Below are 20,421 nucleotides of genomic sequence, written 5' to 3'. Positions count from 1 at the left end.
CATTCCCGAAAATTACCTGCACACTTAGGACAATTAACAATGGTCAATTAATCACCTGTCTATAAGATGCGGTAGGAAGCCAGGACCCCCAGAGGAATGAAGTCACGGAGAGGGTGTGCAACTCCACACAGATAGCACCGGTGGCCAGGAATGAACCCAGGTCTCTCGAACCACGAGTCAGCTCTTCTACCAGCCATGCGACTGTGCCACCACTTATTTGATCATCTTTCCTTAAAGTAGCTTTGGCACGTCAGTGCAACGAAGCTGCTGTATTAACTCAAGCTGTTTTTGATGTCTCCAGTCCCAAAGGTTTATATTCAGAAGTAATTATAGATGATGAATAAAAATATAACTACATCTTGTCAGATTGGCTCGGATTCCTGCTCAATGGCATCATTTGCATTGTGCCGTTAGCAAAGGACAATATCAGATAGTTATAGGATTTAACACTGATGGATTGCTGCGTGAGATGGTTGATGTCTTCAATGAGAGATTCATTTTTTCGACAGCTCCCTGAAGTGAGATTGCCTTATGCAAGGAGCGATGTAGAGCAATTTTGCATACCAATGCAAGATTTACATCTAGTGTTGCAACGGTATTAGTTCCGGTGTTATATTGAATCATAGAGCATTGCAAATGCATCTGAACATTTTAAATTACATTACCTTTGCATTTTTCTTTTTTGGTATTATATTTGTGCCTCATTTTATAAGCATTAGCTTTACATTTGACACTGCTTAACTTATCCTTATCTTTTATGCTTCAATGAGTACATGAGTTTCATTACCACTTTTGATTTTAAGGTAGTTCATTATTTATTGGTACAGAAAAAGCAATGCATGGATTTGTTTCCTGACAGGCAATTCCCTTTTCATTATCTGGGCTTGTGCATTTTTGTTTTTACAGGTGTGTAAGGACAGACTATATGATTCAATTCAATTTTTAGTTTGAAATTAATTTCCACTGCAGGTTAAATTTTGCATTTATTTATATGCAATTTGTGCTCAGTGGTGCTTTGCACATTGCAGTCTATAATTGTGTCTGTCCATCTGTGAAAACTGCATTCAGTGGCTTTGAATATAGTTGACTTTCACTGGATGTGTAACTGCGGTTGGAACCCAACAAATGGAGCAGGTAGTTCAGCTCCTTGAGTCTCTTCTGCCATTCAGTTAAATAACAGCTGATTGTTGAAATACTGAGATGTAAAAGACAAAGAAGTGCCCTACGGGAACAAACATGTTATGGTTTTATGTCCTGTTCCATTCTAGATACACTGCCTAGTACAGTAACGCTGTGGGTGTCCTGGTAATTTTGTCTGACTGCTAAAAGTTCTATCATATGTCCATTTCCTGATGTAACTAAAACCTGGGTATCTTCCAGAGCATCACGGTAGATATTCCACATGGTGATGGTCTGAGTTACATTCAGATTTATCAATCCATAGAGAATCATTCATCATTATCTCATTCACGATGATTTTGATTATTTACTTTTTTTTAGTGGGAGACTGACAATAGTGAGGGAAAGGTGTGGGGTGAGGTGCATTGGAATGGAGGAAAAAGGGTCTGAAGAAGGGTCACGACCTGAAACGTCGCCAATTCCTTCTCTCCATAGATGCTGCCTCACCCGTTGAGTTACTCCAGCATTTTTGTTCTACCCCGTAGGTTGGATGAAGAGATGATTCTTGGTTAATGTCAGAAGGAAGGCAAGACATCAGGCCACGTGTGTAGAGGAGAGGATACATTTCCATCAAACAGCAGGTCAAAGATGAATGATGTTATGCTGTGAACATATAACACGAGTTGTTTAAATGTGAAAATACAGGACAAATGTTTTCTTACCAGGATTATAAGGCATTCACATTTGTACATATAAAGAACCAATCACATTTTTTTGGGGGGGGGGGGGGGGGGGGGGGGGAGATGGTATTTGATATTCTTTTTTCAATTTGAATTGAATATGAAGATGCACAGTAGTTAATCAGAATTTAAAGGAAATAATTGGTCGATGAAATGTGGGGTTTTTTTTGATTTAGATTACAAAGGGGAGCGACCATGCGTTACAATGGGTGTTTAAGTCTAATTGAGAGTTTGGCTGACATACCCAGTTTTGGAAGTGTATTGCACAAATATTACGTAGGTCATGAACATCAGTTGTAATAACTGACAGGTAGTGAATGGCATGCCTAATTTCTGTTTAATCACTCAGCTAATACACCGCACAATGTAGGAACATAAACATCAGTAGAGTTTCCAGTATGCAAGGTTTGCAACGTTTTTCTTGTTAATTTTCCAGAGGCAACTCTCTGAGCAAATTCTGTAAATGAAGATTCAGCCAATGACTCCAAATGTGCAGTTTTCACCTTGTAATGCATGACCGTTCACTCGATAAATGAGAAAGTTTGAAACCAAATTGTCTCACTCATTCTTACCATAAACCCACCAAAATGGATAAGGACAAATCTGAGACAAGTTGCATTGTGTCCTAATCTCTGTTGCAAAATTCCATTTAGCCTTCCAAGGGTCATGAGTCCCACCTTTACAAGACTGCTTACGAGGAAAGGACAACATTTACTTTTGTGTGAAGTCCCACTTTTCCCAAATGTAGGTGGTTTGATATAATAAAGATAGACACAAAATGCTGGAGTTACTCAGAAGGACAGGCAGCATCTCTGGAGAGAAATGTGTGACATTTTGGGTCGAGACCCTTTTTCAGACAAGGTATAATACATTTTCTTGATAAACCATATAACCATATAATAACCATATAACAATTTACAGCACGGAAACAGGCCATCTCGACCCTTCTAGTCCGTGCCGAACACATAATCTCCCCTAGTCCCATATACCTGCGCTCAGACCATAACCCTCCATTCCTTTCCATTCCATATAACTATCCAATTTATTTTTAAATGATAAAAACGAACCTGCCTCCACCTTCACTGGAAGCTCATTCCACACAGCTACCACTCTCTGAGTAAAGAAGTTCCCCCTCATGTTACCCCTAAACTTCAGTCCCTTAATTCTCAAGTCATGTCCCCTTGTTTGAATCTTCCCTACTCTCAGTGGGAAAAGCTTTTCCACGTCAACTCTGTCTATCCCTCTCATCATTTTAAAAACCTCTATCAAGTCCCCCCTTAACCTTCTGCGCTCCAAAGAATAAAGCCCTAACTTGTTCAACCTTTGATAAACAAATACTATCATATACTTATTAAAAGTCTGATCTTGTACGTGTGTATATGTGTGTGTATATGTGGTTGTCTTTACATCTTCTCAAAAATTACGCGGTAATGATTACAGTTTTACATATTCTGATTGACATTTTTCCCCTCGAGGCCGTGAACACCTTCACTGAACATCTTATGCTTTATTTTTTGACTTACTACTGATTAAAAGTAAGTAAGAAGTTTAAAAACATCAAAAGACTTTGAATTTAACCATAACGACCAGCTTCAACTGATGATGTCACAATGGCTCGGCTAGCAGTGATCAGCTTCACTGAAGATTTCATTCTATATTTCACGTTATTCACAATTAAAGCTTTAAAAATGCCAACAAGATTTTTACTGTTAATAGCATTCCTGCCAGCTTCCAACACACTTCGATCCAATGTTGCGACACAGGAACACTGAACTTTTCACCTCACAGGAGGGGGAGGGCAAATTGCTATTGCAACACACAGGGCAAGTGCAATTGGGGCTACGGGTAGGGAACAGGTGCGTTGGGGGAGCAGACCCAACGTGTGTTAAAAACGATGATGAAATGAATTGTACTTAACCAATTAGCTATTAGTTGCAAGAAGATATTTATACAAGGGAACTCCATTCTAGCTCAAGATGTGATATAGGAATGGACAGTATTGCCTAACCCCTGCATGTACATACACATTCTACTTTGTGTCACAACTGCGGGTTTCAAACTCATTACTGTGATTTATTTTGGGGGATTTCCAGTATTGGTCTCTGACAGCAGCAAGAGTTGTAGCTTCATTAATACTTCCAATGACGTACCAAACAAAGGATTGGAGGATGGCAAACGTGGTTCCATTATTCACAATGAACCATGTAACTACAGGCCAGTGAGCCATGTATTAGTTGGAGAGAAATTATTGGTTAAGATTCTAAGGGCCAGGAATTGGTAAGTCAAGGGCTGCTTTGAGGGAGTCGGTATGGTTTCGTGCAGGGATGTGTTATCTTAAACCTGAGTTTTTGAGGAGGTATATTAATAAAACTGATGAAGGTAGAACAGTGGACTTTAGCAATGCTTTTAACAAGGTTCTGCATGGTAGCTGTCTCAAAAGCTAAAGCACAAGGGATCCGAGGTGTGTTGGCAAATTTGATCCAAAATTGTCCTGGTGATGGGAAGCACAAGGTAGTGGTGGAGAGATGCTTATATGACTGGAGGTCTGGAACCAAAAGTTATCCACAGGGATCAATGCTGGGACATTGGCTGTTTGTAATATGTCTGCATGATTTGCATGGGAATGTAGGTGGTGAATTTGTAATTTTGCTGCTACAAGAAACTTGGTGCAGTCGATTATAGCAATGAAGGCTGCCTAAGGATAGAGGGATATAGATCAGCTGGGAGAACTTTGGCAGATGGAATGGGCCTGTCCAACCTCCAGCACCCACCCTCCAGCACAGTTGATGTACAAAGAGATCTGATGGTGCGTTCATGGTTCCTTCAAAATGGTGACACAGGAAGAAAGGATTTGGTATGCTTGCTTTTATAGGTCATAGCATTGAGAATGCGAGTTGGTATATCCCCCATTTGTGATTAATGTCTATCCCAAAACGCAACTATAACACACTCCTTAGTTTCCTGCATAAAACTTTATAGATTTTGGAGTGATATTTTCGAAATATTTACAAAATTATTCAAGATAAGAATGGAACCTAATACTGAAATGATTATATTTGGCGTAATGGAAGATGGGAAGAAATTGAACACATCTCAAAATTTATTTTTTAACTATGGTTTAATAATAGCAAAAAAATGAATACTTAAATTTTGGAAAAATACATCAATACCAACGCTTAAAATGTGGATTGCAAGTATGTTGGACACCACACATCTTGAGGAAATGCGATTGCTCCTAATGGATAAATCAGACCAATTCATAACGAGTTGGTCTCCATTTGTCGTCTTTTTGGAATCATATGGTGCAACACAATTGTAAAAACTAACTGTTTCAGGACTGGACGAGGGTTGGTCAAGATTATAAACAATGATCTCCTTACCTTTTTTTTTTTAATGTCTTATTCTCTTTTTTCTATTTTCTTTTACCCAACTTTCTTCACTCATTCGTCTTTTTTCTTTTTCTTCACACACTATATATCTCACGCCTTTCTATCCTTTACTCATTTCTTTTTCTTATTCTAATCTTTCTTTAATATAACAAAAAAATTAAGAAGCTGTATATAAAATGTATTATGAAAATATATATTAGGCACTTTGGTGCCATATGATTGTACTTACTTCTAATAAAATAGAATATTTAAAAAAAAAAGAGAATGCGAGTTGGATCGCCACTTTGCAGCTGTGCAACATGTTGATTAGGGTACAATTGGAAGACTGTGTGCCATTCTGGTCAACACACTACAGGAAGGATGTGGTAAGAAGACAGTAGAGGTTGAGCAAGAAGTTCCTGGAATGGAAAGCTTTCATCACAAGAATAGATTGGACAAATTGGGTTCTCACTGAAGTATCGCAGGCTGAGGTTTATAAGAGTGAGGGGGCATTGATAGAGTAGCTAGTCGAGAGTCTGTTTTCCAGTACAGAGGGAAGTCTAGCCCTAGGGCATAGGAACTAGTGAGAGGGGAAATATTTAGAGGTGATCTATGGGCAAGTTCTTCCAAAAAATATGGTGGTTATCTGGAACAAGAAGCGGGTAGAAGCAGTAACAATGACAATGTTTAAAAGGTATGTGGGCAAATAAGAAAGGAGTGGAGGGATATAGATCTAATGTAAGTAAATGGGATTAGTGTAATAGGCATCACAGTTAGTGTGGACGAGGTGGGCTGAAAGGTTTATTTTTGTTCGATACGGCTCAATGAATTTGACATTGAACAGAATGTGATTATAGAATCATTGACAAGATTAGCAAGGTAATATTGCCTTTGTGGTTCAGTGTCTTTAATTTAACATCCATCAATAACTGTCTTCATTCTCAAACTTAAACCTTTCCTTTGCCCATGCTAAGCCATGAATTATTCACATAGAAACAAGGAATTGCAGATGCTAGAATTTTACGTAGACACATAGTGCTGGAGTAACTCAGTAGATCAGACAGCATCACTGGCGGGTATGGATAGGTGGCGCTTCAGGTCAGAAACCTTCTTCAGACTGATTGTAGTAGGAGAGAGAAAGCTGGAAAAGATGTGGGGCAAGGCAAACCCTGGCAAGTGATAGGTAGATACGATATGATATGATATAACTTTATTTATCCCAGGAGGGAAATTGATCTGCGAACAGTCATGAGCTGTATTGTCCAGGATGCTCCGCAGTTTGAGGAGCATCCTCCCCTCCAAGACCACCTCCCATGAATCCAACTCCATCCCCAGGATGGAGCCAGCCTTCCCGATGAGTTTGTTGATCCGGTGTGGTGATTGGCAGATGGATGGACAAAAGCTAGAGATAAAATGGAGACAAGAGGGGCTAAAGGAGACAAAGAAAAGAGAACAAAGATGAAAAGGGAAGAGGAGGAAAATGTAAGGCTAGAGGGAGGGACATAGGTAAAAGGGAATGCAGGAGAGGGGAAGGGGAAGAAGGGTGAGTGTATGAGAAACTGGTGTACATTGGGTGAGGGGAGGGAGTGGGTGGCCACAGGAAAGGGAGGGTGGGGGGGAAAAAGAAGAGAAAAAAAATGTGGGGAGGGTTATTTTCAAAGCAGGTTCAATGTTCACACCGTTAGGTTAGAAGCTGTCCAAGCATAATATGAGGTGCTGTTCCTCCAGTTTGTGGGTGGCATCACTCTGGTGGTGGAGGAGGTCCAGGACAGAAAGGCCGGTATGGGTAGAGGAGTTAAAATGGTTAACAAAGGCAGCACGGTGGCGCATAGCTGGAGTTCCTGCCTTACAACGCCAGAGACCCGGGTTCGATCCTGATTGTGGGTGCTGTCTGTACAGAGTTTGTATGTTTTGCCCATGACCACGTGGGTTTTCCCCGGGTGCTCCAGTTTCCTCCCACACTCCAAAGACGTACAGGTTTGTTGGTTAATTGGCTTTGGTAAAAATTGTAAATTGTCCCTAGTGTGTAGCATGGTGCCAGTTTACGAGAATCGCTGGTCGGCACGGACTCGATGGGCTGAATGGCCTGTTTCCACGCTGTATCCCTAAACTAAATATAAACTAAACTGGCTGATTCAGCAAGCCTTGGCGGACTGAGCGCAAGTGTTTGGTGATACAGTCACCTAGTCTACGTTTCGTCTCGCTGGTGTAAAATGCGCTACATCACTCGGATTTATTCACTGCCAACATACGTGTATGCAAATATTAAGATTAAGTGTTCTAAATCTACTTAGGGAATTGGAAGGAAAACAATAATTTCATCAACCATCATGCCTGTAGCCTATTTCTTGCAATGTCTACCTCATTAAACACACCTTTCATGCCACAATTGTTTTCTTGTGCTTGGCATTTGGGGATCTTTCACTGTGCATGGCACTTGTTCTGGTTAAACTATGCATTTCAGAATAGTTTACTTTTGAAGAAGGTACAGAAAAATATATTTGGAACACATTCCTCGAGAAGTTGTTTGCAGGACAAATAAGACAGTGCAATGCGAGTACAAATTAAACAGTCGTGACAGAAAGAGCTTGAATTTATAAAATGCTTAAATTGCTTTTCGATGTGCCAACATATTTCACAGCCAATAAAATCTAATGAAAGCAAATTAAGAACACTGCAAGAAATCATTAAGAGGTAAGTAATAAGGATAAGCCAGTTATTTCTTCTTGAACAGTCCCTCAGGATTCAAGATGACTTGTTTGCACTCAGGTTGTTTGACTTCTGAGGTGGCTGGGAACTGCAGCTTTGAAACATAGAAAATAGGTGCAGGAGTAGGCCATTCGACCCTTCGAGCCAGCACCGCCATTCAATTTGATCATGGGTAGACAAAAATGCTGGAGAAGCTCAGCTACACGGTCACTTATTCCTTCGCTCCATAGTTGCTGCCTCACCCGCTGAGTTATTCCAGCATTTTTGTCTGCCTTCAATTTTTCCAGCATCTGCAGTTCTTTCTTAAATATGATCATGGGTGATAATCCAGAATCTGTACCCTGTTCTTGCTTTCTCCCCATATCGCTTGATTCCATTAGCCCTAAGAGCTATATCTAACTCTTTCTTGAATGCATTCAGTGAATTGGTCTCCACTGTCTTCTGTGGCAGAGAATTCCACAGATTCACCTCTCTGGCTAAAAATGTTTTTCCTCATCTCAGTCCTAAATGACCTACCTCTTGTGAGCCCTGGTTCTGGACTCCCCAAACATCGGGAAAATAAATTCCTGCATCTAGCCCGTCCAATCCCTTAAGAATTTTATATGTTTCTATAAGATAGCCTCTCATCCTTCTAAATTCCAGTAAATACTGTATAAGCCCAGTCGATCCATTCTTTCGTCATATGTCAGTCCCGTCATGCCGGGAATTAACCTGGTGAACCTAATCTGCACTCTCACAATAGCAAGAATGTCCTTCCTCAAATTAGGAGACCAAAACTGCACACAGTACTCCAGGTGTGGTCTCATCTGGTTATTCCATAGATGGTACAAGTGATGGCTAATATGATGGGGGCAGTTTGTGAGGTGGACCACTCCTTCTGCCACCTACCATTGTATTATGGCTCTATATTCTCCAGGTGCATAGTCTCAAGGTTATCAATACTCCATTGAATTCTTATTCCCCACTTCAGCAGTTACTAAAAACTACTGGGAACAAAATGGATGGTCTACTGGGCAGTGATGCTTCCTGCTCTCATGAATGCTTCTGAGACCTGAACTACCTACTGCACGAATCCACAACTCTACTCTTTCACATCTACTATGTCCAGTATGTGAGTGAGGGGTACTGCAGCCAAGGTGAGATGAAACATCCAGTATTAAATATACATTATCTTCACAAATTCACAAGCTATAGGATTAGAATGAGGTCATTCAGTCCATCGATTCTACTCCACCATTCATTCATGGCTGATCTCTGCCTCCTAATCCCATTTTCCTGCCTTCTCCCCATAACCTTTGTCACCCGTTCTAATCAAGAAATGTTCTATCTCTGCCTTAAAAATATCCACTGAGGGCCTCCACATTGGGGTGGAATGGGGGGGGGGGGGGGGGGGGAGGGTGGGAGGGGGATGTGTGTGGGTGGGAGCTTGTGGGCGTGAAGGGTGTGTGGGTGGGAAGGGGTTGTGGGGGGGATGGGGGATGGGAGGGAGGCGGTTGTGAGGGGGAGGTGTGGACGAGGGGTGTGTGAAGTTGTGGGGGGAGGGGGGGTGTAGGCGGGGAGGTTGTGGCGGGAGGGCGGTGGGGGCTGTGGGGGGAGGGGGTGTGTGGGCAGAGGGAGTTGTGGGGGGAGAGGGGTGTGTGGGGGGGGGGGGGGGTGGAGTGACCTCGGAGAAAAGACGGGGGAAGAGCCATGGGTGAGAGGGGGGTATCACGGGGGAGGGGACAGGAGCCAGCGAGCGGGACCAGAGTGGTAGGGGCTGGAGCTGGCGGTGTGATGGAGATTCACAGCGGGCGCTGGCCAGTGGTCGTTCTTCTCAATCGGGATCAGAGTCTCCGCTTTCCGTTTGGCGACATCGGCGACATCTCCGACTCGGGGCTGGGCTGGGTCTCCGACGCTGGGCTGCTTCGGGCTGGGCTACTACATGTTGGGCTGCTTCGGGTCCATCCGAAAATTGTGTGCAGTTGGAAACCTCTGCCAGCCACCGTCGGCTCCAGTAAAGACGTGATGGCGCAGGAAGGGGCGGACCGTCCCAGGGAGTGACAGAAGAGACTATTCTGCGGGGCGTAACTGGCAGGAGAAGAGATCGATCTGCGCACACACGGGTTTTATGATTTTTTTTAACCTCACTAAGTTTTACACCATTCAACCGATCGGAACAAAACTTGGTGCATTCGCAGCACAGGAAAACGGTGAGTGAGCTGACGAAAAACCGTAGCACTATCACGTACCGTTTTTGCGCTAATAGAAAGACCGCGCAAACCGGAAGATAACAAGATCAGAGTTTTAGTTATTTACATGGGACCCATTGCCACTGCAGTTTCAAGCACAGGGCAGGCTCAAGCCAAACAGCTCATTGCATTTTCATTTCATTTGCATTGCCATTGCAGTTTCAAGCACAGGGCAGGCCAAACAACTCATTTCATTTTCATTAAGGGCTAACAAATCATTTATTCAAGTACATTGCATACTCACAGTGTTCTGCAGTTTCCCAGCTCAGAGAGTCATGACCTCTCCCTCACCATCTTGCAGACAGACTGAGCCATGCCCACACTTCCAGGTTTTATTGTCCCTCCCCCCTTCCACCAGAAGGGGCGTGGCCTTCATGGCAGTGATTGACAGGAGAGAGAATCTCAAGATTTTTTAAACACTAAAAAGTCTTTTATTTTTCATCGATAGGAAAAATCCTCGGGGCCTGTGCAGCGAAGGAGGACTCTGAGTAAGATGGCCAAAAAAATCACAGCCATATGTGGTATCTTTTTTTTCTAAAATCAAAGCACAGTGCAAACTGGAAATGGTCAAGATGACACTTTTAATTATATAGATAATAGAATAATAATAGATAGATGAGATAGATGAGATAGATAGATAGATAGATAGATAGATAGATAGATAGATAGATAGATAGATAGATAGATAGATAGATAGATAGATAGATAGATAGATAGATAGATAGATAGATAGATAGATAGATTTCAGATTAGATAGATTGTGCAATATAATAAGAATTCAGTTTTCTGTCAGTCAGTGCATTTCGCTGTTTGCAACAAAGTGGTTATAATTATTATGAAAGCTGCAAAGAGCTGTTATTAATGCCAACAATGTTCCAGTTATATTGAAACAAATTGGGAAAAAACTGCTGTAAATTATATGATAGTTAAAAGATTCATAAGAAAGAATGTTGCACAGAGTTTATACCCTATAGATCAGGGGGTCTCCAAACTACTCCCGTCTTCACTTGACTGGCGTCAAAATCTTGTTTCCCCCCCTCAGGGATCAGACAGCTCCACAGGTAAATTTCCTTTTCTGCCCCCACCCCGGGCAAGGCCATCGCTGCCCTGCGTCGGGAGGGGGAAGCGTCCTAGAGCCTGGGGAGGCAGAGGGAGAGGCCAAGGGTACCTGGCGCGGTGTCTCCCCTCTCCCCGCACCGGCTGCAACCCAGGGGCCCCGCATCATCATCGCCGCCCAGCTGGAGAAGACGGGGTCCGCGATAGTTTACGTTAAGGCAGATATATATATATAGAGAGAGAGATAGACTGAGAGATAGAGAGAGAGAGATAGTCAGAGAGAGATAGACACAGAGAGAGGGAGACAGAGAGAGACAGACAGACAGAGAGAGACAGAGAGACACAGAGACACAGAGAGAGAGAGACAGTGAGAGAGAGCGACAGATATAGAGAGATTGACAGAGAAAGAGAGACTGAGGAAGAGAGACAGAGAGAGAGAGAGAGAGAGACAGACAGACAGAGACAGACAGACAGAGACAAACAGACAGAGACAGATAGACAGAAACAGACACAGAGAGACAGACAAAGAGAGACAGACAAAGAGAGACAGATAGAGAGAGGGTGAGAAAGGGAAACAGAGGGAGAGAGAGACATTACCTTTATAAAACTGACATTTCTTTATTTTTTCCTATGGCCCGTAAAAATGTGCCAAATATATAATATGGCCCAAACTGAAAAGTTAGGAGGCCCCTGCTATAGATGGACACAATATACTTTAGTAACTCAACAGGTGAGGCAGCATCTCTGGGGAAAAAGAATAGGTGACGTTTTGGGTCGAGACCCTTCTTAAGGAACCTTATAGTTTTGCAAAGTAGATTCAACAGAGTAAAGGCTTGTATCCAGCAAAGCGTTAAAGAATACTTTAGCTTTATTTTGTTTTACTTAGAAATTGCTTTTAGAACAAAAAAAAACAAAAAGGGACAGCACGGTGGTGCAGTGGTGGAGTTGCTGCCTTAGGGCGCCAGAGACCTGGGTTTAATCCCGACTACGGGTGCTACGAAGTTTGTACGTTCTTCCCGTGACCTGCGTGGGTTTTCTCCAGGTTCTCTGGTTTCCTTCCACACTTCAAAGACATACAGGTTTGTAGGTTAATTGGCTTGGTAAAATGATAAATTGTCCCTCGTGTGTGGGATGGTGTTACTGAGCGGGAATCACTGGTTGGTGTGAATTCAGTGGGCCGAAGGGTCTGTTTCCACACTGTGTCTTTAAACTAAACTAAACTAAAAAAGATACTTTGTGCAACCAAATAACTTCCTCAATAATGATCAATCTTTTCAGTGCAGCCTTTCTTAATCTGACCAGCTAAATAATTTATACCTGGATCTAATGTTGCAGAATCAGTTTCATTTGCTTAAGAAGACTCATGAAGTACATAATTTCCCTGACCATGTTTTTATGACACTGGGTCGTTTCTGACATTTTAAACTGACATTACATGGCCATCAAATTCACATTTTTCATTTTTAAATGGGATGTTAAAATATAAAAATTGTCTCTCGCAATCCTTTGCCTTAATAGGAATTCTTCAGTGATGTAGTTGATGGGATTGTTAGCAAACAAAGCTGGTCATATCAGGGAGAAAGGTCCTTCAGCCCACCTAGTCTTCATGAATGATCAATAACCCATTAATACTAATCCTGCGTAAATCTATTTTTTATTCTCACCACTGTCATCAACTAACCCTAGATTATACCATTCAGCTACAACACTCGGGAACATTTACAAAGGCCACTTATGTTAACATTGCTTTGGGATGTGGGATAAATCCACAGAGTCACGGGAAGAATGTGGAAATTCTCCACAGGGAGCATCCAATGCCAGGATTGTACCCAGATTACGTGCGCTGTGAGACAATGGTGTAGGTACTCGCTGCACCATTGTGCCATTCAAACCAAGCCACATTAGCATACCAACATTTGGTCCAAGACATAGACATAAATTTTCATGACCATTTTCATCACTGGGTACACAAGGAAACGCCATCTGCCTTTCATGCCTGCAGATTATTCGATATGTTCCTACTGATTGTGTATCTCAATACTATGTGCCTGTTTTCTCTCTCTCTCGGCTTCTGTGATGCCTTGTTAAAGTAGGTGAATAGGGGACACAAGTTAGTGAGAAAATTCCAGAGTTAGGGCCTAGGCTGTTGAAGCACATTTACCAATGATGGAGCAATTAAAACCAGGATTGGGCAAGATTCCAGAACATGGAGGAGCATAAGTTTGAAGAGAGAAGGAGGTTGCAGCATTCAGAATGATGGACATCACAGAAGGATTTGAAAATTCAGGTAGAATGTTTTAATTATGGCATTGCTAATAAGACTTAGGAGCAGAATTAGGCCATTCGGCCATCGAGTCTGCTCCGCCAATCTATCATGGTTGATCTAGATTTCCCTTCCAACCCCATTCTCCTGCCCTTTTCCTTGTAACCTTTGAATCCCTTATTAATCAAGAACCTATCAATCTCCGTTTTCAATATACACAATGGTTTTAAAAATACCCAATGAAATACCCACTGGGGTTTGAGTAGGTTACAGAGCACAAGTATGATGAATGAATAGAACCAGTATATTGCTACTCAAGATGTCACTGTATAGGCTGCCGGCCTTTGTAATCTAACACTAATCTAACACTTTCCTCTCAGACGGAGCAACTGTTTAGTTTAGTTTTGTTCACCTTAGCTTAGCTTAGAGATACAGCATGCAAACAGGCCCTTCAGCCCACTGAGTCCGCACCAATCAGCGATCCCTGCACATTAACATTACCCTACACACACCAGGGACAATTTTTTACATTTATACCAAGTCAATTAACCTACGAACCTGTACGTATTTGGAGTGTGGGAGGAAACCAACTATCTCGGAGAAATCCCACGTGGTCACGGGGAGAACGTACAAACTCTGTTCTGACAGCACCCGTAGTCTGGATTGAACCCGGGTCTCCGTCGTTGTAAGGCAGTAACTCTACCACTGTGCCAATATGCCGCCCAACTGTGCAGCAGCTGTGTTGCAGTAATATATCTTGGTACCAATCTTTATTCATTGATCCTGAGCAACCTCATCTCTTCCAATCTTGTCCAGAGAACTCAATCCAAGTTTGTCCAAGCTCTCCTTTTAGTTAATACCTCCAATATAGACATCATTCCGTAAATCTCTTCTGCATCCACTCCAAAGCCTTTTCATCCTTTGTGTAATGGGTGACCGGAACTGCACACAATACTCCATTTCAATCTTAATTTTTAAAACTTGGTTAATCATTAAATAACTTTGAAGATTAAGCTTTAATTGTTTTGTGAATATTTGGTGAATATGCGAGACATTTGTAAATATTCACGGTATTCATAAATATTCAAACCCTATTTTTGAATGGGAGCAGGGTTTAATATTCTCTCAGTTTTCTATTAGTGATGGTCATGGTTAAACTGGCACTGCATTTTCTGGGGGCACCTTTAACATGTATAAATATATCGTGGGAGGGTCAATTGCAAGGTAATGTGATTTAGTTTGTGAGACTTCCAAGCAAAATGTACCAACTAAATCTTCCCACTTTACACCAACCGTATTCCCATCTGATTTCTAGTTTTTAATTTATTACATTTGAAATCTAACTGTTTATCCGTTTAATCCTTTTTCTGAATCTAATTTTAGTCATAAGAGTCTTCTCTGCATAATCCTAAAATCAAATGTTGTTAATAGTGTGTTCTTCTCCTGATGGCCATGTATACCTTTAAATATCCCATTAATTGCTTTGTGTAGGAAAGAGCTGCTGTTTCTTTTATTTTATTTTATTTTATCATTGTCATGTGCACTGAGGTACAGTGAAAAGCTTTTATTTGCATGTTATCCAGTCAATGACAAGACTACACATGAACACAACCAAGCCGTCACAGTGCACATATAAAGTGTACAACATTTAGTAGGTATGTTACAAAACTTACCTTCAGCGGCGTTGCAATTCTGCCACTGGCCGTGTGCGCGATTTTGGCGCGTTTGAGGGGGGGGGGGCGGGGTTAAAACGGGGTTTTTTCCCGACCTGGTCCTGAATTATATTTGTTGGAGTGCAAGATGTTGCTCAAGAATCGTTCCTACGGCCGTTCTGTGTGCTTTTAAAAAAAATTCACCCGACAAGTTAATCGCTGGAATGATTTTAAAATCAGCTTCTGAAGCCGTCAATGCCGAAAACGGGGACGGATTTTATGGAGGACCAGGTAAAAGAAAGTAGTTTATTTTTATGTATAAAAGTGTTTCTTAAGATATATTTAGTTCACATTTTAAGTTGCGAAACGGTGATTTTTTCCCCCGAAGAACCGGCAGTGTATTTGCTGCGGATACGGGGACTAAATTCACCGCAACCTGAACGTTCCAAATGGTCCCGTTCCAGAAAATCCCACACACAAGCTGATTTAAATGGCCATTAATTTACAGGTATTAAACATTAAATTCCTTCCATTTGGCCTATAAACCCATGACAATGAGATTTAAAAATTATGTTATATTCTGAATTATTGTGTGAATGTTATTTGGACACTTAGGCTGTTTAAAAATGTTAATCTATTCTTAAGAAATGGATAGATGTTTTGATCTAGTAATTGAATTTTGTAATTAGCTACAATTAGGTAACTAACTAATTATATGCTTTAATTTCAAGTCATCTAAGTAAGATTGTTTCATATTTGTTTCAGAATGCTTCAATCCATAATAACTGATAATTTCTTTCAGTTCTCTTAAATTTTAAGAAAGTTATCTCCTTTTAAATGTTCTCGATCACAGCTTTTGTGTTAAGTCAATGAAAAAGCAATAGGGAACAAGATGCCAATTTCCGAGTATGAAATGACTATAACTTTTTTAATACTGAAGATATGAAAGTGAATTAGGTGTCAAATTAAACTTATTTTTATGCTTTATCTGATGGGGTAAATTAAAGACTTGATTTTTAAAATCTCAAAATTTTGTAACATTGCTACATTTAGTGCAAACATATAACATTGAAGTCCAATAAAGTCCAATTTAAAGGTAGTTCAAAGGTCTCCAATGAGGTCGATGGGAGGCCCGAGAGGACCATTCATTTACCTGATAACAGCTGGTAAGAATCTGTTCCTAAATCTGGAGGTTTGCGTTTTCAAACTTCTGTACCTCCTGCCTGATGGGAAAGGGAAGAAAAGGGAATGACCAGGATGATTATGCTGGCAGCCTTGCCGAGGCAGAGTGAATGGAGTCAATGGAAGGGAAGGTTGGTTTGCGTAATGGTCTGGACTACGTCCACAACTCTGCAATTTCTTGCATTCTTTGATGGAGTTTTTTCCCGACCATCCTGATACGATGCTTTCTGTAGATGTTAGTGAGGGTTTTTGGGGAAATGCTGAACCTCCGAAGCATTTTAAGGAAGTAGAGGCTTTGGTGTGCTTTCTTGGCCATAGTTTCAATGTGGCTGGTCCACAACAAATTGTTGGTGAAATTTTTTCCAAGAAACTTCAAGCTTTCGACCATCTCCACTGCAGCACCATCAATGTGGACTGGGGTGTGTGTACTGCTTCATTTTCTGAACTCAATCACTATCTCCTTTGTCTGGCTGATATTGGGGGAGAGATTGTTGTCTTGGCACCAATTTACAATGTTCTCAATCTCTTTTCTGTACTCCATCTCGTAATTATTCAATATCCGGCCTACTACAGTGTTGTCAACTGCAAACTTGTAGATTGAGTTGGGTTGGTATATGGCTGCACAGTCATGAGTGTATAAGGAGTATAATCAGGAACAGAGAACACATCCTTGTGGGGCACAAGTGTTGAGAATTATGGTGAAAGATGATTTGTCACATATCTTCATTGATTGTAGTAGGAAGTAGAGGATCCAGTTGCAGAGGGGAGTGTTGACTCCAATTTCTACAACTTTGGAGCTGAGCTTGGTTGAGATAGAAATATTGAAAGCAGATCTGTAGTCGATGAATAGGAGTCTGACGAAGGTGTCCTTCTTATCCAGGGATGAGTGTAGGGCCAGGGAGATGGCTCCAGCCATGGACTTGTGGCAGTAGGCAAATTACAGTGGATCAAGGTTGCTTGGGAAGCTGGCGTTAATATGTGCCATAGCCAGCCTCTCAAAGCACTTCATGATGGTGTATGTCAAGGTCACTGGACGGTGGCCATTAAGGCGAGAGATCTTGCTTTCCTTCGGCATTGGGATGATAGCAATCTTCTTCAAGCAGGTGGGTACCTCAGAATGAAGTAGGGAGAGGTTAAAGATATCCGTGAATACTCCCGCTCGTTGGTCACCGCAGGTCCTAAGGATGTGGACAACGACTCCATCCGAGCCAGTTGCTTTTCGTGGGTTCAAGGTTTGCCACATGTAGCAGTTAATGGACAGTGAAATTTGAGTTACCATACAGCCATACTAAGTGAAAAGCAACAAGACACACAACCACATAAAAGTTAACACAAACAGCCATCACAGTGGATTCCACATTCCTCACTGTGATGGAAGGCAATAAAGTTCAATCTCCTTCCTCTTTGTTCTCCCGTGGTCGGGGCAGTCAAACCATCCGCAGTCGGGGCGATAAAAGCCCCCTTAGCTGATGATCAAAGCCCCCATTGGGGTGATCGAAACTCCTGCGTCGGGGCGGTTGAAACTCTCTCCGCGCATGGAGCTCCCGAGTCGGCCTCTTCTTACCAGAGACCGCAGGCTTCATGATGTTAAAGTCCACAGGCCCCACAGTCGGAGCTTCGATCCCCGGCAAAGAGATCGCAAGCTCCGCAATGTTAAAGTCCCGCAGACTCCCGCGGCTTTGAGCGCCAGGTCGGTCTCCAGGAAAGGCCGCCCACTCCACGATGCCAGGCCGAAGAGTGGGAACGGAGATACGATACGGAAAAAAAATTACATCTCCATCGAGGTAAGAAATTGAAAAAAAAGGTCACCCTCAGGAATGCCGATATTACTTCTTCAACAGTGACTGTGGGGGCAGGGACACTCAAGTCTGTCAAGACGGATGTCATCACCCTGTTGGCCTTCTGCTCAAAGCGATCATAGAATGCATAAAGCATTACTTGTCCAATGGCCTATGATTTACCAATATTCTTTGATATTTATTCACCTCATTTATTTCTTAAAAAATACACTTTTAAATATAAGTAACTTCACCCATTGCATTCTATCTACTTGCAATTGTAACTGCAAAGAGAAATGGGGAAGATTTAGTTGAGGAAAATTTTGAGATTAGAAATGGTTTTGATCTTAAATTTGATTTTTCTTATCTCCATGTTTTTTCATTTATCTTCAAAGGAAAACATAGTTTAGGTTGCATTTTTTGTTCCGCCAGATAAGTACCAACTTAATTTGTCAATTGTAATTGAAATGTTCAGTAACTGTGGCATCTCCTTCCACACAACATGTACACCCACATTCAACCGAGAGGAAAACAACTTGGCACAAGTCCCAATTTAATCAGGTATCAAGTGAATTCATAAAATGAAAACCTTTCAACCCATTATTACTGGTGAAAAAGTTATTTATCCACGTTTCCAGTCTACAATAGCCAATGGTGATTTATTATCCAAACACTCATCTTTGCCTTCCCACCACAAATAACTTGTTCCATGATATTAATTTTCTTTCTCAAATGATATTCTTCACAATTGTGAAGAAATCGTTGTAGTTCTGATCACTGGGACTCTCCGGTCAGTCCAGAGTTAAGGGGAGAACCTTTTCATTCTTTAGAGTAGGCTTTGAAGCTGAGATATTATACATTTCCCATCCTTAGGTGCTGTTTCCACAGTGGTGTTGAGCCACCACATCTCAAACCAGTTGAAAGGTTATGGGGAGAAGGCAGGAAAATGAGGTTAAGAGGGCAAGATAGGTCAGCCATGATTGAATGGCAGAGTAGACTCGATGGGCTGAATAGCACAACTTCTGCTCATATAACTTATGAACTTATGAATCCATGGGACATGCTTTGAAGCAGAATGAGTGGCTTGCTGTGGGTCTAGACCATGCATTGCTAGGCAAAGATAGCAGATTTCCTCTGAACTGTATTGTCAACACGTTGGAATTTAAACATTATTCATGACGCTATAACTAACATTTTCTTCAAGTTTTTTTTTTAATTAACTGAATTTATACTCTGGAGTTGAGCAGTATAGAGTTGTGTCTCTGGATCATTGGTCAAGATTTTGGATTTACAAATTCATTATGATAACCACTATGCCACCACACTCGATTAATAGGTTAGCAGGTAAGAGAGCTCGTTCAGTGAAGCATTGTATCAAAGTACGATTAGTCTGACCTGCAAAACATGAGAAACATCAACAATTCTGGCAGGAGAAGGGGTCAACCATTCATCCACTCATGTTCATGTGGGTCAAGAAAAAGTTATTTGGACTAATTCCACTTTTCAAGAGGTCAATTATGGTGCTTCAAGTGCTCAACCAGTTACTTTATAAATGTGATGAAAATCTCTGCCTTTACCACGTTTTAAGACTGCAAGCTCCAGACCCTTCATCTTGCTCATATTCCTTGGGGTAAAATAAAAATCAACTGTTCTCTAATCCTTTCACCTAATACGTTCAAGCTATATTCCCCAGTTATTGCCCTCGCAGCTAAGGGAGTCAGATCTTTTTTGGCCTCACATTCTTCTAGGCAATTCAATCAAACATCCCATCATTCTTTTTCCAAATATATCACCTTTAGCCCAGCCAGAGTTTCCACCTACGTATAAGTTTCAATCCGTCAAAACACTTTAGTGAATCTCCTCTTCAGCATCTCAGATGAGTTGTGGTCTAACCCAGAATCACAGCCATCCTCTCACCCGGCAGGTCTAAGCTTGCAAAGGCAACTGCACTAGAACTTTTCACACACCCAACGCTGCCTTCATGTCAAGATTAGTTTCATCAGACTTTGCAGATTTATATTATTTATTGTATATTCCCTAGTCTTGTTTGTTCACCCATTGAATCGTCACAAGAATTTGCCATCAAGCTATCAGAGATATTTCTAACAGTGTTTTTACATTGAGTGCAATCCTCAGAGTGAAAGACTTGCCAGTCTTGATCAGAGTTAAGTATATTATTTTCAAACTGAATCACAAGATATGCATTTCTTTACATTTGCCATAAGTGACAATTTATTCCTCAAGTCTCTATTGCTTAAAGTAGACTTAAAAAATACAGCAATGTGGGACTTCAAAATAAATTGCGATTATCACCTAATTCTAGCGA

The 20,421-nt window shown here is 41.5% G+C and overlaps 1 long non-coding RNA gene across 1 annotated transcript; it reads right to left on the bottom strand.

Moving 5' to 3' along the window:
• Positions 1–284: 284 nt before the first annotated feature.
• LOC116980921 lies at positions 285–9,216 on the bottom strand. The gene is made up of 3 exons (XR_004414102.1): positions 9,122–9,216; positions 661–665; positions 285–295 (listed from the first exon to the last, which is right to left on the bottom strand). It is a non-coding gene; the product is annotated as an uncharacterized LOC116980921 (long non-coding RNA).
• Positions 9,217–20,421: the final 11,205 nt, after the last annotated feature.

Source organism: Amblyraja radiata, chromosome 14 (genome assembly GCF_010909765.2).
Source record: "Amblyraja radiata isolate CabotCenter1 chromosome 14, sAmbRad1.1.pri, whole genome shotgun sequence".
Taxonomy (NCBI): Eukaryota; Metazoa; Chordata; class Chondrichthyes; order Rajiformes; family Rajidae; genus Amblyraja; species Amblyraja radiata.
The sequence above is the reverse complement of the archived record's forward strand: the minus strand, read 5'-3'. Positions and strand labels throughout refer to the sequence as shown.